The sequence below is a fragment of the Mauremys mutica genome, chromosome 2, assembly GCF_020497125.1.
Source record: "Mauremys mutica isolate MM-2020 ecotype Southern chromosome 2, ASM2049712v1, whole genome shotgun sequence".
In the NCBI taxonomy this organism is placed as follows: domain Eukaryota; kingdom Metazoa; phylum Chordata; order Testudines; family Geoemydidae; genus Mauremys; species Mauremys mutica.
The window spans coordinates 175,774,783-175,799,900 of record NC_059073.1 but is presented as its reverse complement, the minus strand read 5'-3'; the positions used below and the strand labels follow the sequence as shown (position 1 = coordinate 175,799,900).

Here is a 25,118-nt window from a genome sequence, read left to right as displayed (position 1 = left end):
TGCATATGAAATGGTGAGCTTGCACCAGAGATAGTGTGGCAGCTCGAAACCAGGCAGGCTCTCATCAGGCTGAGTGATGAGGAAGGAGCTTTGTACAGAGGGAATGTCTAGAATGGTTGAGTGGAAGGGAAAAGCCACCTGGCCCCGCTCAGGACTCTTACTCAGGCAGGTAGCCTGTCCTGCCATCCATACCACTATGGTTATTTTTAGTTCCATCGGTTGATCAAATCTAGCACCCATACATAGACCTGAATGGGAAATTACATCTCTGCTTGAAGTGTAGATGTAACCACAGCTCCCATAAGTTGTGCTCTGGCACCCAGGGAATGTGGAGTCACACTGTGTGGCCTGCTCTCCTAGGCAGTGGAATAACAGTAGTTCTGTCATGTTTAAGGCCTTCCAGGGTGCTCCTAGACACCAGTCCAGCAAAACACTTAAACACATGCTTAATTTTAAGCATAAAGTAATCCTACTGAGTTAAACATGACTAGTCATGTGCTGTAGATTAAGTATGTATTTAAGTGCTTTCCTGGATTCTGCTCATAGTGGAAAACAGGATTTGCCCTTCCTTTAGTGACTTGAAAGAGGGTACGCTTTGCGGTGTGAAAATTTTTAGATGATATCAAGATAGTGGAGGACAGCAAATAATACCAAGACAGTAGAATAGATGATAGAGGGGGAAGATTACAAAATATTAAGAAGATTTAGATGTTTAGGAATGTTAGGGGGCTATTCAATGCTAGATAATGCAAAGTGATGACTGAACCTAACTACAGCACCTTCTGTGGTTTGAATACCTCTGAGCTATTTATAATTTCATGCTTATCACTTTTTGCCTTTAGCCAATAAATAATTCTCTCTGAATTAAAGACTCATTATAGGACTATTTTTTGCTGACAAAAAGAGGTGAGGTAGTGGTGCAGGGAGGTTACACATTTAACAGTTAATTGCATACAAAAACCCCTACACTAAAAGAATGTTATTTAGGTTGCAAAGTCAAGCGCTTAAAAGTTAGGAAATGCCAGATTTACAGTTGCCAGTGCAACATTAATTCTTATGCCTTGTATGTTCACCTTGAATGAGGCAGGTGTCCTGCAGAAAAATAGTATGAGATCATGTAAATAAAGACTGTATCATAATGAACATGAGGAAAGGGATTGAATTAAAATTGTGCAAGCAACAGTAAATTTGGCATTTCCTAACTTTTGCATGCTTGACTTTGTGACCTAAATAATGTTCTTTTAACATATTTTTTTAAAATGTAATTTCCTAGGTTTTTTTAATGAATAAAGCTATAATAATATAATTTGTTTTTATTACGAGAATTTAGGTTGTTCTGAAGCAGTCAAGCAACACGAAGGTGTGGTGTAAGCAAGTTTCCTTCCCCACCTTCTGAGAAACAGAATCCACCCACCGCATAGTGGAGAGTACCCCTCTACCATGGGTTTGACTTTATTAATGTGATGAACATTTAACAATAATAAATTCATTAATAACTGTAAAGGTTTGAGCATGGAAAACACTTATAAAATACTAAGTATTATTAATAATTAAGAATAAGGTGATGACACAGTTCTGTGTTGATTATCAAAACCTCAGTGCTGTTATGCTAAATGTGGAAAACCTGGTCTAGAAAACTTATACCAACTTGAATGAGTCAAATATCTGACAGTATTTGATCTCTTTAAGTATACTTACAGATTCCTCTCTCTATAAATCAGGTCAAGGTAGGCATCCATCTTCCAATTTGGTTTATACAAGTTCCTGGTCATGCCACAAAGAATAATGACTGTGCTAGGTACCTTGTGTAGACTTATAAAGTATCAGACTTGGGAAGGCCTCTCACAGAGGTGAGGTTCTATTATTGGACTGATAGATGCAAGGCCAATGATAAAAGCAGAGAACTCACTGATTCATAGATTTTTAAAGCCAGAAGGGACCATTGGCCTCCAGCATAACTCAGGCCATAGAATTTTGACAAGTAATTCCTGCATTGGAGGGGACTAATCTTCCTACTAGGTAAGTGAGCTAGAGCATATTTTGTAGAAAGACATTCAATCTTGGTTTAAAGAGCCCAAATGCTGATGTATTTATCACATGGTAAGATGGTCTAATAATTTATTGCCATCATGGCTAAAAAGTTCTATCTTGTTCTCAATGTGAGTTTTTTTAACTTTGACTTTCAGTCACTGGACCATGTTATGCATTTGTCTGCTGGATTAAAGGGTTCCCTAGTGCAGATCTTTTCTCCTTTATGTAGGTGCGTCTCGACCATGATCAATTTGATTCATATCCTTTTATTTGATAAGCGAAATAATTAAGTCAGAAGGCCCTAAGTGGTATAATCAAAACACAGGATAGGTCAGATCCTGCAAAGCTCAATTATACTTACTAATATATGGGATCTGTGAGATGAATAGCTAATATTTGGATATGTTGCAGTTCTGCCTGACATCTTCTCTACGAGATATTTTGTAGCTCAGGTGAATGTGCACTGAGCTACTATTTAGGAACCCATGACTTCTAATCCCAGGTCTTTCACCAAAAATGGGGGGTAGCAGTGAGCAGGAAGATTTTAGATTCCTGGTAGCTCTGGAATGCAATACAGCTCCACACTGCCCCTTATTGTGGGCAATGCCCAAATGACACAATCTAGGCTTAGTTAGTTTTATGATCTAATGTTTGTGTTTTTAATATATGATTTATTTAAATTAACCATGAAATGGGATATTAATTACTGTTGTCATTTCATTTTAGACAGCCAAATCAATTTCAAAATGATCAATGAATGTTACTTAAAATGCATTTCAAAATCAAACACATGATATAAGCAAAAGCCTTTCAAAATAATCAACATTCAAAATCTGCCTTTGAAGAAGGTAGAAGAATAACTTTGGTTTGCAGCTTGGATCCTGTATGTCATGTCAGTATAAGGAAAAGCCTTGTGGCAGGGAGATTAATATGCATACAGTTCTTTATTTTTCCACTTAACTAGCGTTCTTGCAGTAGATATAGGCTACATGGAGAGAGATGGCAAGAAAAAGAGGGGCAATTCTAGGCAGGAATAGATTCCCTCAAGAATTTTTGAATATTTTCTTGTACCAGCACATGCACTTTCTTATCTGCATTTTGCAGCAGGCTAGCAGACACTAATGAGAGATTTCATGTTCATACCAATTACTTGAAATATTTAACATCCCTCTTAAGGTGCATTTACACTTCAAAGAAATGACTCACTGCATGCATTCCGCTATATTGCAAAGGAAAAAAAATGTGTCCCCACTTGGTATTATTATAGAAATGTCTTTGAGTTCTACTATGGTTAAGGTCCTATTATCAATTGTATTTTAAATCCTTTTTTCAGAGGTTTATATTTTGGTGTAAAACATTGTTTCCAGATTTTAACTTGATATATAAGCAGGGCCCGGCACACCCTGCAGTGCTCCTTTCCACTGTAGCCAGCTTTGATCTCTATTGGGGGCCAAGGCATTTCTCATCCACACCCATAAATCTGACAGGTGCCTCTGAGGGGCAGACACTCCCAGCAGCAGCACACAGAACTTTGGAAACTGCTACTACTGAAATGAGCAGCCTCTTTTCCCAGCAGCCAGTGCCTCCCTCACTAGTTACTGCTGTTCCTTACCATTAGAGCTAGTAGGAATTTTTCCACTAACAAAATTTCCCACCAGAAATGGGGTTTCACAGAAAATGATTTTTTTTTGTTGGAAAGTGTGATCTTTGTTTACACTTTTTTGTATTTTTGACAAGTAATTTCCAAGTAAAGTGAAAAAAAAAAGGCTGTTTCTTTTCATTTCAAATTTAATTTTTTTCCCAACACAATACAGGAAAAGAAAGATGAAGGGGTTGGAGGCATTTCTCTCCAATTCACAAATCCATCAATGACTAATAGACACCCAGATACTACAGTGATGAAGGCCACATCAGAACCTTGATAGATGTCCTTCATTTCAACTGTCAACGTTCATCTCATTTTAGTCCCCGAATTATTTACATTCCACACAAATTTTGTATCCCTTCACTATTATTATTAAAAATATACACATCAGAAATAAAGAATTGTGAAACTGAAGTAACAAAATGTGGACAAAAACGTTTCCTGCATGAATAATATTTTCCCCCCATGGTGCACTGCCATTCTGTATTTGGAAGAAGTAGAACCACTGGAAGGTGCAGGAATACTTGCCACCCAGCTTCAGTGTCATTGGGCAGGACACTATGACTACCATGCTAACACCAGCCAGTCTCAACACGAGCCAGAGATATCTATCAGGTTACTAGCTAGGGGGAAGGAGGTATAATCTAGTGGTAGAGTGCCAGGAGCTCTTGAGTTCTAATTTTGGCTCTCATACTAATCTTTTGACATAGGACCAGGGGCGGCTCTAGGTATTTTGCCGCCCCAAGCACGGCAGGCAGGCTGCCTTCAGCAGCTTGCCTGCGGGAGGTCCCCAGTCCCGCATATTCTGTGGCACACCTGCGGGAGGTCCGCCAAAGCCGAGGGACCAGCGGAGCCTCCGCAGGCATGCCGCTGAAGGCAACCTGCCTGCCACCCTCGCGGCGACCGGCAGAGCACCCCCTGCGGCTTGCCGCCCGAGGCCCGCGCTTGGTGTGCTGGTGCCTGGAGCCGCCCCTGCATAGGACAAATCACTTAATATCTCCGCCTATATTTCTGCATATGTAAAATGATGATTTTACCTACCACCAAGGGCTTTGTGAGAATTTATTAGATGTTTGTAAAGAACTTCAATGAACAGCATTGTTAACTAATATTTTATTATTTACAGAGACAGTTTCTAGAACATCTTCAGAAAGTGGTTTTCTATTAGTAAGGAAATCATGACAGTGGACAGTACAAGCTGTAGTAAGGTTAGTTTCTTGGTTCATTTGCTATGGGCTCTCAAAAGTGGGGGAACTATTGCCGATTTTTGTGAAGTGCTGATAGGTATTACCTTCAACTGCTTTACCACTAGTCAAGCCAAAGGAGATATACTTCTGTTAGACTAATGATCTAACTAATTCTAAAACCACTTTATCCTATCTGTATACTTACTGTTATTTCTTTCTGAAAATCTGAACCTGGAGCTCAAGCTTACTTATTAGAATAGCCACTATTGGCTGTATGTGCATAATTCCTATTAAACCTGCCTAAGGCTAGCAGCTACTATAGTATTTGTAGCCAGCAAGAGGTGATCTGATCCATATAGAAGGCAACATATTAGTCAGACATTAAATGAACCCAGCATTGAAACACCATGCAGAGCAGCACTCTCTCTCCATTGCACCAGTTGGCCACCTCCATCCTGCCGTTCTTAATCTATATAAATTGTTGTTATTGTCATGTATTGTTTCTCCCAAAGACATCTTACCCTCAGTACATAAGCATTATACAAATTTAGTTTCATGTCCTTTAAAGTCCTATTAGATCTATTTCTTGTAAGGAAGCTTCTTTATCTGTTAACCCAGATAGCATCTTGTTAGTAAATACATTTCAATGATCAAGTTCATTTGAGAGTCTACTTCTTAGGCTTTTCTCATAAGTATGAAGTCAGGAATAGCTTGTCAGTGTTAAAATATTTGGAATTTTGTTTTTTCATTCCAATTCTCAAAATTTTAATGTAACTAACCAACACAGTCACACATATGAAGTATACCTGTGTATGGTAGTTTCAGAAATGGTATCAGCTTTTAAGAACCAATGGCTATTGTTCCATGTTGTTAATGAGAATATTAAATTTTCATCTACAAAAATTAAAAATAGAATGGATACTCTTTGGAGAATTATACAATGCCTGACTCCTAAGGACATTTCCAGACTGATTAATATGATTATTTCTCTTTATGATGAGAAAGATTTAATATTCAAAATAACCCAAGCGTATGTTCTTTATACTAAAGCAGCCTATTTCATTTTTAGTGAAACATATAATAGCAAATCAGAAGAGAATAGCATCTGTTATAATTGCCTTCATGGGATTTGTAGATCATATCTGGAAAACTGTCCCTTAAGGACACCTTCTAGTTGTTTGTGCAAATCAGGGTAATGATTAAACTAATTCTTCCATCAGGTAATGCTGCTTAGGTCAAAAAAACACTTGAGCTTTTTGGCTAGTCATTTCTGGATTAAACTAGCCATTAGTTGATATGTCTGCCTTTAAAAAAAAAGAGTTATTTTTAAATAATGAAATACAGCTTAGAGGATGTATGGGGTAATGTTTTAATTTTTATAAATTCTGTGTGCTACCACTACTGTATTGTGAATATGTCCCTGGTATTTTTCCCCAGGGGAGTAATGTAAACAAGTTTTGAAGAACACATACTAGTATCCTGGTTCAAAACCCAAGAACAACATTTTCAAAATATTGTTGAAACCTATGCATGAATGTGCATATGCAAAAGGGGTCATTATGCACACATTTTAAATGAATGACACTAGCATGGCAAAATCTGTTGAATAAATAAATGGGAATATAAAGATAACTGGGCAGTCCAGAGCCATGACCATGTATTTAAATTCATACATTAATTTCCATGCTTAAAATGACAAAGCAATGTGGATGAATTAAGGATAGCACCTTACAAAATATTCAGAAAGAAAGGCTAGGTTCATGGACTAAAAACTGGCCAAACAACAATAGCAGATGGAGATGATAAAGTGTGATATATCAAATTAGGGAGAGGTATCTACTTGGATACAGGAGGGATCAATGTTAGGATCGGTTTTATTTAAGAGGATTAAGGGTGAAATTCACCCTTTTGCACAGGGCCAGCACAAAGCTTCTGCACAACATAAATCCCATTTCAATCCTCAAAACAGTGCCTAAATGGACTGTGTGTGATGCACAGGCCTTGGGCTGGCCCTGCTCATAAAGGGTGAGTTTCATGCTCTATAAATACTAAAAATACCAGTTCCATAAAATAAACACTTGTAGACTTGTAGACTAAGGAAGTTAGGCATCTAACTACCACTGATACCTTCAATGGGATCTGGGTAATTACTTCCCTTAGGACCTTTTTAAAATTCCAGCCATAAGGAATATAGGCCATTCTTCAGGCCATGAACCAACCATAAACTGCTCTGTGTTGAGAAGAAACTTCCCTTATAGGCATGTTACTTCCTAATTTTTTTAATTGGGTTTTACACCTTCCTCTGAACCATCTGGTACTGTCTGAGACAGGAAACTGGAATGGATTAAATACTCCTATGATCCTAATATCTTTATTATTTATCTGGAAGAAGAATTAAACTGCACATTAATTAAATATGCAGATGACACATTATGAGGTGTTTCTAATCTCAGAGAAGACAGAAATAATTCAAAGAAATTTAGGATAGAAATATGGGAAGGAAATGTGAGCTGACATCAATGTGACACAGGCAGATCAGGTGCCGACTCATGCCAAAGCCCTAGGCCAATTCACTTGTGTATTAGTAAAGATGAAAGTGATTATTAAATGTATGAGAATGTATTTGGTGTTTAAACTTCATTGAAAACTAATGGGATGTTACATGCATTGTTTTCACTTATCCTGTTGTAATGTAATGGCAAATATTTATTCTGTATATACCCCTGTAAACAAATAACCCATCAAAAGAGAAAGAAGACTTGTGTAATGCAAATTAAGATCTTTGAGAGGAAAGCACTAATTTCAAAGCAAGTGGCCATTGTGTTGATGATCAGAGATCAAAGACTCTAAATGTGGTCCTTTCCCTCAGCTAATCAAAGAAAGAGCCCATTTGGTTGGTGACCCTGTCAGCTTGTTTTCTATAAGAAAAAACTGTAAGTATAGATTTAGGGAAAGATTTTGCATCTCTGGACTGTTTGTATTCTAAATGGGCAGAATAACTGAATGAGAAGACAGAGCTCTCCAGATTTACTCTTGGTTGCCCTGAGAGACTTGTGGGAAACTGGTAGAATAATGCATCTCTACTACCATTTTGAATTATAGACTGACTTACCTGTACATATATTTTACCTGCTTTAACCTCTCAGTATTTCTCATTTCTTTTTCTTAGCTAATAAACCTTTAGTTAGATTACTATAGAATTGGCTACCAGCGTTGTCTTTGGTGTGAGAGCTAGGATGCAACTTGATCTGGGTGATTGACTGGTCTCTTGGGACTGGGAGTAACCTGGAATATTTGTGACGTAAGTGACCTTTTATCACATAGTCCAGCATGCCTATGTGGCAAGATAGACGGTGATGTCTAATGGGACTTTCTGTGACTCCATTGTTAGATTACTATAATATTTGGAAGTCTACATTTGGTACTGGGTTGGTGAAATCTAATTATAGAACATATCAGTTTCGGGTGCCTGCCCTGCGTCTTAACAGTCTACCTTGAAGTAGGCACTCATGATCATGAGCCGCTCCAGGCACCATGACAATCAGGATATCTGAAATATGGATATCAATAGGAAGGAGATATGTAGGAAACCCATAATACTGAAAAAGAACTCGTGGAGAAAGTGAACAAACAACATAAGCACCCACTATGAAATATGGCATAATCTCCACCGTTCTGCAATTTAAGGCAGCTTATTCATAGGCATCCCTTCACAGACCACATATATAATGTAGCATCTCAACATGGTCCTCATGAGCTCACACTATATAGTTCTTGCACTTCAGTACCAGAAGAATATTGAAAAATTAAAAGGAATTCAGATAACAGCGATCAAGAGGTTGAAATGGCTTATACATTTAAATTAGAAGGAAATAATAATAGCATCGTTACATGATGAATACGTGTGGCTATGATACACACCTACTAATATTTGAAAGGAATAAAACCCAAGAAAGGAAATGAGTTGCTTAGATGAGTATAAGCAGTGTAACTATAAAAATTATGCAATGAATGTAAGTGAAGAAAAATTTAGGCAAACAACAAGAAAAGTTTCCTGAGAAGTGAGATCTGTTAGTCTCTGGAACGGTCTCGTAAGAGAATTGATTACTTGGGGCATTTTAAATGAGATTGGACAGAGAATTTTTAAAAAAAAATGTGCAAGAGACAATCTTGCCTTGCAAAGAGATTAAAATTGAAAACAAGCAAACAAATAAGCCATAAACCAAAAGTACCTGAACTTGCAAGTTACAATCCCCCATCCCACCACCTGTCCACCTGTCAATCTGGATTGTTATTATTCACCCAAAGTACCCTCCCTGAATGTATTCCCTCAGCCTCAGTCTGGGTGGAGAAAAATAAAACCAAAATGCCTAAAGGCCTGCTCCTGGCTGCTTCTCTCCCTGCTGGGGGTGGGGGAAGGATTTATGATCATCCCTAATGGAAGGAGGAAAGGTAGCCCCTACGTTAGGTTACTTGTTGGTGGCAGGCTTCAGAGTGCTGTTTTCCCTCACAGCAGAAGCAGTCTTTGTAAGGGGATTAGGGTTCTTTGTGTCAAGCTCTGCTCCAGGCGCTGGGGAGAGTGAAGATATTGGGAATGAGCAGATTTAGGTCATGGGAGCAAGCTTTGGGGCCTCTGTGGCACTCTTGAAGTAACAGCAGAATTTAAGAATGCTAAAGTAGGAAGAAGAAACATTTGCTAGTGAGAGAATGCTGGGTTCTTTGACTGATCTGCCATACATTGTCTCATTCCCTCCTATGGCAGAAGAAACTGAGGCCAAATGGTTCATCTATATTAGTAACAGATTCCCTTGAATTGTAGACATTATTATTAATTTATATTATAGTAGCATCTAATGTGCACTAGGTGTTGTACAAATAAATGGGAAGACACAATTCATGTCTCAAACAGCCCAACACACACAGAGGAAAAGGATTCAATATACAAGTAAAGTGATGAGAGTGGTGTTTGATATACATCCTGTTTTAGAATGTATACACACTACACTATGCATACATTACACACAAAAAAGCTATGTTAAAAGAACATTAAGGTTGAGAAGTCAAGCACTCAAAAGTTAGGAAATGCCAGTATTAAGGTTGCATGAGTAACTTGAATACAGCCCCCTTGTGCATATGCATGATACAGGCTTTAATTACATGATCACATACCATTTTTTTACGGAGCCCCTTCCTCATCAGTGCACTAGATGGGCAATGTTCATTTAATGAACAGCTATTCAATATTTTGTTATATCCTCATTGTTCAATGTGTGACCATAGGACTTATTTCTTGAACAATATTCAAACTCTGCTATGAAGTCAGAAAAGTCTCTGAGGATATTAATAATTCTATGAGACTTATTATTATGGTATCCAAGTGTTTCACAGAAATTAATTTATCGTCACAAAACCCCTGTGCAGTGAGGATGGCATTATCCCCATTTTACAGATGGAGAGCTGAAAGATTAAGGTCAAAAGTATCCACTCATTGTGGATGCCCAACTGAGACACTGAGGACCAGATTTTTCAAAGTCTTTAGCATTATATTGCACTTCATGTAGTCAAGCACAGCTTCCATTGACTTCAGTAGCAGCTGTGAGCACTCAGCACTTCTGAGGGTCTTAAGTCAGGCACTCAGAAAATGAGGAACACACAATTAGTGAATGGATCTGAAAATGTTTGATTTAAAGGATTTGACAAGTATCACATAGGACTTCTGTGGCAGGCGCAGGGATATTATGCAGTTCTCCAGGGCAGCAGTTAATTGTTTTAACCATAAGACCCCCTTTCTCTTCCTGCAATCCCCTGCCTCATTCATTATATGTTTTCCAGCTCCTGCAAGGAACCTGGGTGGGATCCTACAGACAATAACCTCCTTTACTGCAAAACCCTAGAGCAGGTCTCCATCCTGCGCAATAAATGAGAGAGGCATCTAGTAGAAAAAGTAGCATGTGATTATGTAATTAAAGACTTTGGTAGCTGCTGTTTAACATCCTCCTGAAATACTAGTGGAATGGAAAGTGTGTTATCATCAAAATATAATATATCAACATATGATATGACTAAATCATCATTTTTTTTGCCAAAGAACAGAAATATTTATTGAAAACTTAAGCCTTTTCTGCATTCTTATTGATAATTCTGTTATTTCAATCTAGAAATGGACCAATAGCATTCTCAGGGTTCTTTTTGTCCCTAATATACTTAAACTCCTTATTATACTTAGCTCCGCTGGCAATAGATTTCTTGCATCCCTTTAGTTCCCTTATCAATTTTCTACAATTCCTAGTTTCTGATTTATATTCATAACTATCATCTTCCCCTTTCTTCCATTTGGTTTTTATTATTTTTCATAACTGGCTTCAATTTCACTCTAAACCAGGCAGTTTTTAAACCATTATGACCTTCTTCCTCAGTTGTGGGATTGATATTCTGATGTACTAGTGTGGACAATCTCACCTTGATTATTTCTATTTTGTGATATCAGACCTGATTCTGAGCTGCACCTTTGAGATTCTCAGATTCTCAGGACAGCCAGGAAACAGTTAAGTCTACAATGTAATCCAGAGCAGTGATTCCAGCCAAGGAGCCATTGCATCAGCTGAGACTAGTCAGAGCACAGTGGCACTCTGGGTCATTCCCCTGAGATGCGCCCTACACTGACAGCGGTGAGATGGGATAGCATAAAGCCATCCCACCAGTTCTGTGTCATCTGGGTATTTCCCAGTGGCCAGTTCAGTCAGCTTTACACTTCCTCCTCAGAGCCAGTGTAAAGGGGCCATAGCAGAACACAGAATTGGTTCCACTGGCTGCATTATACAGATTACATGCAAGAGACTTTGTGATACAGAGATGAGAATATGTCAAAAGTAGGTAATCCGGCATTTGCTAGAGTAGATGGTTTAAAATAAAGATATTTACTGTTTTTTGTTGCAGTGACAAGAATGAATGATTTAATAATACTTAACATATGTTGAAGTCTAAAATATTCTGGCAGCACAAAGGGACTGGACAACTGCCCTAAAGAAGTAACCAAGGATTCCTCTAGTTTAGGGGAATCCAAATGTGGTGCATAGCTGGCTCTATGCTTCTTTCCCCCTCACCTGCCTCGCCTAATCACTCAATAGCACCTCAAAAGGGCTTCTTCCCAACAACTGACCAAGAAGGAAGTAGCTTGCAAAGGGGGGCTGGAAATCCCCAGCTGTGAGTATTGCCTTCAGGAAAGATGCTCCCTCACTTTCACATCTCCAAAGATGGTTCCTGTCTCCAGTTCTACCACCAATGGGATCTGACTGGCTGAAGGGATGGGACTTAGCAGTCCATCAGAACATCCATCTCTGACAAGTCCACAAAGCTATAGCAACTGGCCACCATCTGAACTGAGAGTTGTCTCTCTTTCAAGGTCAATTACAATTATAGGAGGGTGAAATTTTTCAGATAAATAATTTATTCAACAGAAAATATTTTGGTTGACCCAAAATGATTTGAGAACTTGACATGAATAGTTCTGGCCATTTACAAACCAGATTGAAAAAGAAGAGGAGGAAAAAGGTGGTGATGGTTGTATGCTACTGTTACCCCTTCTCCTTGCCTCCACACTATCCCCTTCATAACCTTTGGCCCAGGAGCCAGGGAGCTCACTTAGGATGTGGGGGACCCAGGCTCAAATCTCTGCTCCAGAGCAGATCCAATCCAGATTTTTTTGAACTCCAAAAAAATTCAGATCAGTTTGACCCAAACAAAATTTTGTTTTCGAGTTTTCAGAACTGGTACCACACACAAAAAATAATTATGTACCCTGTTCTAATTACAGTGTGAAAGGAGTTATAAATAATCTGATCAGAGGGAATGAGACAGAGTTCACCAGGTCCTGGGATATAGCTCCTAGAGCGTGGGATTAGGAAATGCTGCTTGGCAAATGACTGGGAGACAGAATGGAAGAGAAAAGAAAGTTCCCTCCAGGAAAATATAAGGTCTCTTGTATTGATGGTTACTGAGCCTAGTATATGTAGCTACCTCAACTTTTCAGAATATAAGATGTTATGCAAAACCAACTTTTGTTTTAACATTTTCTCTATTTTTAGGGTTTTTTTAATTAGACCATTTGCGCCTTAGACTGTAGTTTTGCAAAATTTCACACAGACCATCCCAAAGAGAGGAAACACACCTCAGAGGGGCACAGACTATGGGATTTTCTCCCATAAAGTGTGGTGCAGTCCAGGCTGGGGACAGGCATATTCATGGGAAATGCCCAAGGGCCATGGAGAAGAACTGAATTAAGGGGAGAAGGTAACAGTGTCACAATCTATCATGTCTTAAATATGTCACTAGTCAGGGGTGGCTCTAGCCATTTCACCGCCCCAAGCACGGCGGCACGCCGCGGTGGGGGGGGGGGGGCTCTGCCGGTCGCCGGTCCCGCGGCTCCGGTGGACCTCCCGCAGGCATGCCTGCGGATGCTCCACCGAAGCTGCGGGAGCAGCGGACCCTTGGCGTGCTGGGGCCTGGAGCCGCCCCTGTCACTAGTGCAGAACTGGCACTAGTTCTTGTTAGGAGTAACAAGAAGGGTTTCTTCAGATATGTTAGCAACAAGAAGAAAGTCAAGGAAAGTGTGGGCCCCTTGCTGAATGAGGGAGGGAACCTAGTGACAGAGGATGTGGAGAAAGCTAGTGTACTCAATGCTTTTTTTGCCTCTGTCTTCACAGACAAGGTCAGCTCCCAGACAGCTGCACTCTGCAGCACAGTATGGGGAGGAGGTGACCAGCTCTCTGTGGGGAAAGAAGTAGTTCGGGACTATTTAGAAAAGCTGGAGGAGCACAAGTCCATGGGGCCGGATGCACTGCATCCGAGGGTGCTAAAGGAGTTGGCCGATGAGATTGCAGAGCCATTGGCCATTATCTTTGAAAAATCATGGCGATCGGGGAAGGTCCCGGATGACTGGAAAAAGGCTAATGTAGTGCCCATCTTTAAAAAAGGGAAGAAGGAAGATCCAGGGAACTACAGGCCAGTCAGTCTCACCTCAGTCCCTGGAAAAATCATGGAACAGGTCCTCAAGGAATCAATTCTGAACCACTTAAAGGAGGGGAAAGTGATCAGGAACAGTCAGCATGGATTCACCAAGGGCAAGTCATGCCTGACTAACCTAATTGCCTTCTATGATGAGATAACCGGCTCTGTGGATGAGGGGAAAGCAGTGGATGTGCTATTTCTGGACTTTAGCAAAGCTTTTGATACAGTCTCCCACAGTATTCTTGCCAGCAAGTTAAAGAAGTATGGGCTGGATGAATGGACGGTAAGGTGGATAGAAAACTGGCTAGATGGTCGGGCTCAACGGGTAGTGATCAATGGTTCCATGTCTAGTTGGCAGCCGGTATCAAGTGGGGTGCCCCAAGGGTCGGTGCTGGGGCCGGTTTTATTCAATATCTTCATTAACGATCTGGAGGATGGTGTGGACTGCACCCTTAGCAAGTTTGCAGATGACACTAAACTGTGAGGAGTGGTTGATACGCTGGAGGGTAGGGATAGGATACAGAGGGACCTAGACAAATTAGAGGATTGGGCCAAAAGAAATATGATGAGGTTCAACAAGGACAAGTGCAGAGTCCTGCACTTAGGACGGAAGAATCCCATGCACTGCTACAGACTAGGGACCAAATGGCTGGGCAGCAGTTCTGCAGAAAAGGACCTAGGGGTTACGGTGGACGAAAAGCTGAATATGAGTCAACAGTGTGCCCTTGTTGCCAAGAAGGCTAATGGCATTTTGGGTTGTATAAGTAGGGGCATTTCCAGCAGATCGAGGGATGTGATCATTCCCCTCTATTCAGCACTGGTGAGGCCTCATCTGGAGTACTGTGTCCAGGGCCCCACACTACAAGAAGGATGTGGATAAATTGGAGAGAGTCCAGCGGAGGGCAACAAAAATGATTATTGGGCTGGAACACATGACTTATGAGGAGAGGCTGAGGGAACTGGGATTGTTTAGCCTGCAGAAGAGAAGAATGAGGGGGGATTTGATAGCTGCTTTCAACTACCTGAAAGGGGGTTCCAAAGAGGATGGATCTAGACTGTTGTCAGTGGTAGAAGATGACAGAACAAGGAGTAATGGTCTCAAGTTGCAGAGGGGGAGGTTTAGGTTGGATATTAGGAAAAACTTTTTCACTAGTAGGGTGGTGAAGAACTGGAATGGGTTACCTAGGGAGGTGGTGGAATCTCCTTCCTTAGAGGTTTTTAAGGTCAGGCTTGACAAAGCCCTGGCTGGGATGATTTAGTTGGGTTTGGTCCTGCTTTGAGCAGGGGGTTGGACTAGATGACCTCCTGAGGTCCCTTCCAACCCTGAGATTCTATGATTCTATGATTCTATGATTAGTTCCACTATGGGTGGGAAGGAATGACAGCATATGGCAAAAATTCCATATTTGTGGGACTTAGGATGACCAGACAGCAAGTGTGAAAAATCGGGACAGGAGGTGGGGGTAATAGGAGCATATGTAAGAAAAAAGACCCCAAAATCGGGACTGTCCCTATAAAATTGGGAACTCTGGTCACCCTAGAGGGACAGCAAATTTTAAATGATCATCTGTGTGAAGCTGCTCAGGGAGGTTGGAATGTTAGGTAGGACAGATTAATGGGCAGAGTGCAGGTGAACGGTCAAAGGTGGGTTAATCTGCACTTGACCACCTGGATATCACCTCCAGAAATGTGACATATTGTTGAGCACTGGAGGAACAGTCTTATCCTCATTGCCGAGGAAAGGGCTCGAACGAGAGGCAGAGCCTCAGGTGAATCATGATGTCCTCCAAGTCAGCAATGAGGGTGAAATCACTATTCCATTGCTCAGTGTCAATAACAATCTTTAAAACAGTGATTCTGAAAAAAACCTGACAAGAATATTTGTTAAAAAAATCTGATTTACAGCACATTGGGAGTAGGCTCCGGCTGCAGAAGCCATCTGTCTGTGCACTTCATCGCTGTTTTCTATAGGAGACAGGCTGTCATCTGAAGGGTTTATTTCTGCTGTTTATTCTGTTCCTTCATTTATTTTGGGGTTCTCATTTGAAAATAAATGAAGTAGTTTGTATATTTCTTCATCACGAGAAGTCATTTTTGAAGGCTAAAGCATGAATAAAAATGTAGGAAAGGGATTAAGTTTTGGTGAAAGTGTAAATATAGGCACAGATGGAGTCAGATGACTGTGAATGGTATCAACAGGCTTTACGCAAAACGCTTTAGGGACACCAACAGGCAAGTTTGAATGCGCTAACATAGCGAGTACATGTATCTGAGAAAGCAAGCATTTGCTGTATTGTCAATATGTCTAACTGACCTTTGTATATGGCTCTTTTTACATTTATGTCAGCGGTGTATTGTTATGATCACATTCATAGAAACACATTTATATACTCTGGGATGCCTAAGAATGTGCATGGGCGGCGAGTTCTATGGGCCCCAGGAATATTCCTAGCCTGAGGCTAAGCTTCAGCACTGTCTGAGGCAGAGCCGAGGGAGAGACCCGGCCTTCCGCCCCCGGGCGCTCCCCCCATGCAATTTAAAACAACCCGGGGCCCCCCATCCACCACCAGCAGCGCAGTGGAGCTGAGCAGCTTCCTACCTGCTCGCTCCACGTAGCTGCCAGCCCCTTCCTACAGCCCCTGGGTGGGGTGGGGTGAGTCGGGTCTGTGTCCACACATGCTGCTCCCACCCCAAGTGCCCCTGCAGCCAATACCTCCTACCCTGCCCTGCCTAGGAGCCCCAGGGAAGAGCTGCACCCCCCTCACCCCTTCCCAGAGCCTGCACCCCCACCCCTTTCCCATACCCCCTCTCCTGCCCCCAAACTCCCTCCCAGAGCCTACACCCCCACCCGCAGCCCAGAACCTGCACCCAAAGTCTGTCCCAGAGCCTGCACCCCTCACTCCCTCCTGCACCTCCAGCACCTGCCCCAGCCTGGAGCCTGCACCCAAACTCCATCCCAGAGCCTGCACCCCTCACCCCCTCTTCCACCCCTACCCCTTGCCCCAGCCCAGAGCCTACACCCAAACTCTGTTCCAGAGCCTGCACCACCTCCTGTCCCCAAACTCTCTCCCAGAGCCTGCATCCCCACCCCAGCCCAGAGCCTGCACCCAAACTCTGTCCCAGAGCAGGCACCCCTCACCCCCTTCTGCCTCCCCACACCCTGCTGCAGCCCAGAGCCTGCACCCCCACCCCCTTCCCACGTACCCTCTCCTGCCCCCAAACTCCATCCTAGAGCCTGCACCCCTCCCCCAGCCCAGAGCCTGCACCCAGCACCCAAACTCCATCTCAGAGCCCAACCTCTCACCCCTTCTGCACCCAAACTCCCTCCTAGAGCTTGCATCCCAATTCCCTGCCCCAGCCCAGGGCCTGCACCCCAGACCTCCTCCCCCCACCCAAATTCCCTCCCAGAGCCTTAGGAAAATGGGGGACAGAGTTTGGGAGGGTGGGCTCTGGGCATTCTGGGCACCTACAAAATTTCTGCAAACCTGCCACCCTTGAGTATGTGTATATATAAAATGGAGTTCTACCAACGACGAATATAAACCATTATATTAAGACAAAGATGGATTAAAGGCAGATCCTTGGAAAAAACAGATTTGGACCCAGTGCTAGGAGGGGATCCAGAGTCAGTTAAAAACGAAACCTGCAGCGTCCAGCAGGACCCACTTCCAACATATTCTGCAGCTGCTCAGCACCCTACAAACTGCAGCAATAAGTGAGCAGTAGCAAGGCTGGCTGCTGACATAGAGCTGATTGCAGCAGTGGCATTGATGTTTCTTCCAGGGGAGAGTAGCATACTGCACTTCACTGCTGCAGATTCAGCAGGGATATCTCCATGCATATGCCCTTCCTACAAGGTGTGGAGTATGGTGCTTTCTGCCTTGCCAGCTTCCTCAGTGTGGGCATAAGAGAGACAACCCTAATGGCCCAAACACAGGTTTCCCTTCTGGAAGCCCCCACCCTGCAGGGCTCCTACCCCCTCTACAGAGGGGAGAAAGACAGGAGTCCCATCCAAAAGAAGAAGAAAATGGAAGCTTCCTCCCCCTTATCTCTTTGCTATAAGGGACAAAAGTGTGAGTGTGAATGAGGAAGCGGGGAGAGAAAGATCAGAAAGGAGGAAAGAGCAATCTGTGCAGAGGGAGACTAGAAGAGTGAAGTAGAGGAAACAGGCCACAGAAACTGTGGGAATGTGGAGGGGAACTAGAGAGAATACGGTGAGTGAAAGAGAAAATGGGGAGGAAGAAAGGAAGGTGAAAGAGGAGACTGGAAGGAGAGTCTACAAAGGAGGGAGAATTTTGACATAGGTATGAGATGTGGTGTGATTAATGAATTGTGTGGGGCGGGGGGTAGCTCCCTTTTATGGACATCCAGCCAGCCAGTTAGCTATAAAATTCCTCTTAGTACCTGTTCTCTACTTGCTTTATCTGTAAAGGGTTAGCAAGCCCACAGGTAAAAGGAAAGGAGTGGGCACCTGACTAAAAGAGCCAATGGGAGGGCTAGAACTTTTTTAAATGGGGAAAAAAATTCCCTTTGTCTGTATGTTGTGGTTCTCTGGGAAAGAAGGGAGCAGTTATGCTGTGAGAAACTTTAAGCCAGGTATGAAAAAACATCAGATCATACCTAAAGATTGCTTATCTGAAACCCCAGAAATGTAAGTAAATTAGGGAATGTATAGGAAGATGCGATTAGGGTTATTTCTTTTATTTTTTACTGGATTGTGGACTCCTCTGTGCTAACCCCAGATGCTTTTGTTTTACTCGTACCCTTTAAGCTGAACCTCAAGAGAGCTATCTTGATGCTTAATTTTTGTAATTGTTTTTTTTAAGATCTAACAAAAAGCCTAAGTTCTAAATGTATTTCCTTTCTTTTTGGGTTTAATAAAATTTACCTTTTTTAAGAACAGGATTGGATTTTTATGTCCTAAGAGGTTTGTGCACATGTTGTTTAATTGGCTGGTGGCAACAGCTGATTTCCTTGTGGTACCCCCACAGAAAGGAATTCTCAAGTGAGCCTTCCTGAGTCCCAAAGGGTTTTTTTGCACTTGGGTGGTGGCAGCATTTACCCATCCAAGGTCAGAGAGAAACTGTAACCTTGGGAGTTTAATACAAGCCTGGAATGGGCAGTATTAATTTTTAGAATCTTTGCGGGCCCCCACCTTCTGGACTCAAAGCGTCAGAGTGGGGAGTCAGCCTTGACAGAAGGAAATCAGAATAGCAAACAGGGAAGAAAAATGTTTTGAAGAGGAAGGAGAAATGAAGAACAGAGGAAAATGATGCCGAAAATTTTGATATAAAGATACAACATGTACAGGAAAATGAAGAAACAGAGAAAAGGGGAAGAAGAAATACATTGAATACATAGGGTCTGACTTGACTTGAATGGGAATTCAAGTGATTTGAATGGGAATTGTCTCAGGACAATTGTATTTCCCTTTAAAAAACTGGCTGCTAAAATATTATACAAAGTTCTCCTAGTTGTTTAATTTTATAAATCAGGAAACACCAGAGGATGTGGCTGTGCAGGAGGAATGGAGTTTGCAGGAGCTGTTTGTGGCTGCAAAATGTGCAGGGACAGTGGGGTCCTGTGCCCCATAGGAAAAGACAGTGTTGGCAATTCATAATATTATTATTTGTTTTGCTTTGCCAATGACATGATTGTGGTTGGGACTACAGCTCATCTGGGAATGGCTTGAAACGCTCCAGCCCTCTAGAAAATTTGACTAATACAGTGACTAAAGTGAAATACCTGCAAGCTGCATGGGTGCTTTTTAAAGACACCATAATAGGGGCCCAACTTAAATGTATTCCCCAAATTAAGAAACACAGTAAAAGAACTAAAAAAGAGCCACCATGGCTTAACAACCATGTAAAAGAAGCAGTGAGAGATAGAAAGACTTCCTTCAAAAAGTGGAAGTCAGATCCTAGTGAGGTAAATAGAAAGTAGCATAAACTCTGTCAAATTAAGTGTAAAAATGTAATAAGAAAAGCCAAAGAGGAGTTTGAAGAATGGCTAGCCAAAAACTCAAAAGGTAATAACAAAACATTTAAGTACATCAGAAGCAGGAAGCCTGCTAAACAACCAGTGGGGCCCCTCGATGATCGAGATACAAAAGGAGCGCTTAAAGACGATAAAGTCATTGCGGAGAAACTAAATGGATTCTTTGCTTCAGTCTTCACGGCTGAGGATGTTAGGGAGATTCTGAAACCTGAGCCGTCCATTGTAGGTGACAAATCTGAGGAACTGTCACAGATTGAAGTGTCACTAGGGTAGGTTTTTGAATTAATTGATAAACTTAACATTAACAAGTCACCGGGACCAGATGGCATTCACCCAAGAGTTCTGAAAGAACTCAAATGTGAAGTTGCAGAACTATTAACTAGAGTTTGTAACCTGTCATTTAAATCGGCCTCTGTACCCAATGACTGGAAGATAGCTAATGTAACGCCAATATTTAAAAAGGGCTCTAGAGGTGATCCCGGCAATTACAGACCAGTAAGTCTAATGTTGGTACCGGGCAAATTAGTTGAAACAATAGTAAAGAATAAAATTGTCAGACATCTAGAAGAACATAAATTGTTGGGCAAAAGTCAACATGGTTTCTGTAAAGGGAAATTGTGTCTTACTAATCTATTAGAGTTCTTTGAAGGGGTCAACAAACATGTGGACAAGGGGGATCCGGTGGTCATAGTGTACTCAGATTTCCAGAAAGCCTTTGACAAGGCCCTCACCAAAGGCTCTTACATAAATTAAGTTGGCATGGGATAAGAGGGAAGGTCCTTTCATGGACTGAGAACTGGTTAAAAGACAGGGAAAAGAGGGTAGGAATTAATGGTAAATTGTCAGAATGGAGAGGGGTAACTAGTGGTGTTCCCCAAGGGTCAGTCCTCGGACCAATCCTATTCAACTTATTCATAAATGATCTGGAGAAAGGGGTAAACAGTGAGGTGGCAAAGTATGCAGATGATATTAAACTGCTCACAATAGTTAAGACCAAAGCAGACTGTGAAGAACTTCAAAAAGATCTCACAAAACTAAGTGATTGGGCAACAAAATGGCAAATGAAATGTAATGGGGATAAATGTAAAGTAATGCACATTGGAAACAATAACCCTAACTATACATACAATATGATGGGGGCTAATTTAGCTACAACAAGTCAGGAAAAAGATCTTGGAGTCATCGTGGATAGTTCTCTGAAGATGTCCACGCAGTGTGCAGAGGCGGTCAAAAAAGCAAATAGGATGTTAGGAATCATAAAAAAGGTGATAGAGAATAAGAAGGAGAATATATTATTGCCAGATTATAAAACAGATTATATTGTGGTTTTGCAGTCTGTCACTGATTTTTTTAATTCTACCTGCCCAACCCTAGTGCTGTGTATGCGGCAATTAATGTTGCCCACTCTCCCAAATGTACTGGGTAATGTGATTTCCACCCCTGCTACAGGAGCTCTCAACTCCACATCTGCCTGTCCCCTGCCCAACAATTAATCCTTCCCCCCTTCCCGTCATCAGTTCTGTCATCACCCAGCCCTCCCATTGTTCCCCACCAGCTGTCTCAGTCCCATTAGCCCCTTCCCAATAAGTTCAATCCCCCCAACCCATTTGCCCCCATCCCCTTCAATTCAGGCCCCCACAGCTTCCCTCATTACAGCCTCCTCATTACAGCCTCCAGCCCCATCAGCTACCACTTCACTAAGTTCAGCCCCCCACTTCCTTCAGTTCAGCCACCCATTAACCCCAACTCCCTATCAGGTATCATCAGAAACAAAGCTCCCCATAGATCAGGACACACCAACTAAAAGCAGTACCAGACTCTTCCACAACAATAGATGCAAAACCCTCAGTCATATCACCACTACTATGATGATCAATACCTCCCACAACCTTTTAAGATCCATTGGTCCTACACATGTCTATCACGACAGGTGTACCTCATCCAGTGCATCAAGCGCTCCAATCATAACTGTGTGGGTGAAACTAGACAATGACTACTCTCTTGCATGAACCCACACAGAAAAGTGATAACAGATAAAACCATCCTACCACTCATGGGCTAACACTTTTGACAAAACAGTCACTCCATGCAGGGCCGGCTTTAGGAAATGCGGGGCCCAATTCGAACAGTTTCGACGGGGCCCCGGCAGGGATGACTAAAAAAAAAAACCCACACATGTAAAAAAACATGTGGGGCTTGTACTCACCGGGTGGTGGTCCGAGTCTTCGGCAGCACTTTGGTGGCGGGTCCTTCACTTGCTCCAGGTCTTTGGCGGCACTGAAGGACCCGCTGCCGAAGTGCCGCTGAAAACCCGGAGTGCCGCCAGGTGAGTAAAAATTAAAAAGGCACCTCTAGCCAGGGAAGGGATTCTCCCTGGGCACGAGGCCCTCTTAGGCGCGGAGCCCGATTCGGGGGAATTGGTGGAATAGGCCTAAAGCCGGCCCTGACTCCATATATGACCTTTCAGGCCTCGTCCTCAAAGGAAACCTGCACAACACCTTCAAAAGCAGAGCCTGGAGCTTAAATTCATAACTCTGCTAGAAAACCACAGTTTTAATAAAGACATTGGATTCACAGCTAATTACAACAATCTGTAACCCACTAACCCCCCTTTTTATCCTCTGACTACAGCAGTGTTAATGGGCCACTTCACCTTGAATGATCCCATAGAATAGGTACTAATTACTTAGGAGAACAGGCACCGACTTTTCCGGGGAATGCTCCATCCCCGCCTCTTCCCATCCCCGCTTCACTCCAGCCCCACCTCTTCCCACCCCCACTCAACCTCTCTCCGGAGCACGCTGCATCCCTGCTCCTCCCCCCACCCCCAAAGTTCTAAGCACCACCAAACAGCTGTTTCGTGGTGGGGGAAGTTCTGGGACGGGCGGGGGGAGGAGGTGGAGAAGAACTTGTGCAATGCTGCCTTGTAAAGTCGCTGCTCTTCCACAGAATCTTACAAGCAGTGGATAGAGCAGGCAGCCAAACGACATTATAAGGGAGCATTGCACAACTTTAAACGAGCATGTTCCCTAATGAGCAGTGACGTAACTTTGAAACATTAAGCGGGAGGATGTTAAGTGAGGAGTTACCGTATGTTACTTCGGGTGACGCCCCCTGCTAACACTTCAGGTACAACAATGAAAAAGCCCAACAGTGCTGATGGCCCATCAACAAGAGACAACGGATTATAAAAGAGCTGAGTCTTCCTGTGAACATGTGGGTCAGCCTGTGAAGAATGGCTACAGGGGCCCTACAAAGGCCCATGTCACCTGATACTGGAACCCATCTTGAATTCTGTACTTTTCCATGAGAAGCTGAAAGGGAAGGGTGGTCAAACTAGGAAACAAAGGATTCCCGCCTTATGCAAATCCTATTTAAGGGTGGGGAGTGAGGTATGACAGGTTGTCAGTTGTTCCCTGCTGCCCCACCCAAGGTGACTGCTGGAAACAATTAAGACTGAACTGGGGGAAAGAACTGGACCCAGGCTGGAAGGGCATCTGGCCTGTGAAGATTATTAGAACCACATTTAGGGTGAGAAATTACATGTAACCAGTTTCTTTAGTATATTAAGCTTAGTATGCATGCTCTGTTTTATTTTCTTAGTAATCTGCCTTGTTCTCTATGCTACATCCTTAACTACTTAAAATACAGTTATTATAACTAATAAATGTATTTCTGATTTATAATAGAACCCAGTTTATGTGATTTCTAATGGGGGGTGGGAGGAATGGAGTGAGGAGTTGTGCACACCCTCCTCCACATTGAGGGAAGAGGCAAATTTCATATAATTTTGGGTTTGTACCCAACCAGCATCTTCCTCCTTCTATATGCTCCAGGATGATTTCCTGGAAGGCTAATGGACTCCAGCTACTTCTGGTCCCTGTTTATTAACTTCTGTCTTTCAACACAGCATCCTAGCCCAGACTATGGGGCTTCCTGACTTGGCCTGCTTGCTGTTAACTCCAAACCCCAGATGAGTAATACCCAGTTATAGGCTAAGTTCCCTCTAAACTGTGTAGCCATGTGGCCGTGCAGCAACCTATTAAGTGCTGTGCAGGTGGCCACAGCTGTGGCGGAGAGAGGTGCCCCTCCCCCAGCCCCTGACCCAACCCAGTCTGGCCCAGACGTGCCGTGGCCTGGGGAGATGCGCCCCTCCCTTGGCCCCAACCCAGCCCCGGCATGGACCTGCCGTGGCTGGGGGAGATGCGCCCCTTCCCCACCCCAACCCAGCCTGGCCTGGACCTGCCATGGATGTGGGAGAGGCAGGTGCCCCTCCCCATGCCCTATCCCAGCCCCGGCCTGGACCTGCTGCAGCTGTGGGAGAGGTGCCTCTTGCCATGGCCCCAATCCCGGAGCAGCCACAGTGGGGAGAGGCACCCCTCCCCCTCCAGTCCAGGTGCTGCTGCAGGGAGAGAGAGCTGGGGAAGTCAGATTTACCCGTTGCAGCCCCGGGGCAGCCTGGACCCCAAACTCCTCATGCCCGGCCCCACACCAGAGCCTGAACCCCCAGCTGGAGCCCTCACTCTCCATACCTCAACCCTCTGCCCCAATCCTGAGCCCCTCATCCCCAGCCTCCCTCCAGAGCCCACAACCCCCGCCACAGTTCTCATCCCCCCACCCTACCCCTCTGTCCCACTCTTGAGCCCCCTCCCACAGTCCAAACCCCTCACCCCGCCAAGCAGAATGAAATAGGCAAGTAAAAACAGTAGAAAGAAACCTTTCTGTATGATAGCAGATCACCTGCATGAAATCAAACCCATAAGATGTGGCAGGGAAATATTTTTCCTACACAGTGAAGTGAGGGGGAATCTGTAAATTAAGTGGCCTAGACATGGGTGTTGTTATAGTGATAGAAGAAAAGCAAAATTGCATAATTCTTACAGCCAAAAACATAAAGATGCTTTAAATATTTTTAGTTTTATGTCTTAATTATTTTAAATGGCTTTGATTGTTTTCTCTAGTGTCAGATGTGGGGAGCAAGTCCTGATAACAGTCATCTGTTATGTTACAGTGACAAGCAGGAAGAACAAAAGATGGGTTTGCCGACTGTTTAAACACTGCTTGTCTCGTCCTAGTTCTGTATTTGCAGCTTGCTCTTTAAGCAAATTATTGGGCATCTTCCTGTGGTCTTTAGTCAGTCAAAATCCTTTGGCCTGTGACTGCCTAAAAACAGTGACCCCCTGCAAATTCTGGCTATGTATTCTGCAGTACCAATGGGGAAGGAGAACAGTTAATGGGTATGCAGTTATTCA

At 42.9% G+C, this 25,118-nt stretch overlaps 1 protein-coding gene across 1 annotated transcript in view; it reads right to left on the bottom strand.

Annotated features, from left to right (window-relative positions):
• The window catches only part of GABBR2 (gamma-aminobutyric acid type B receptor subunit 2), a 940,989-nt gene that overhangs the window by 185,034 nt on the left and 730,837 nt on the right, over positions 1 to 25,118 (bottom strand). The gene's annotated exons all lie outside the window — the stretch shown is intronic.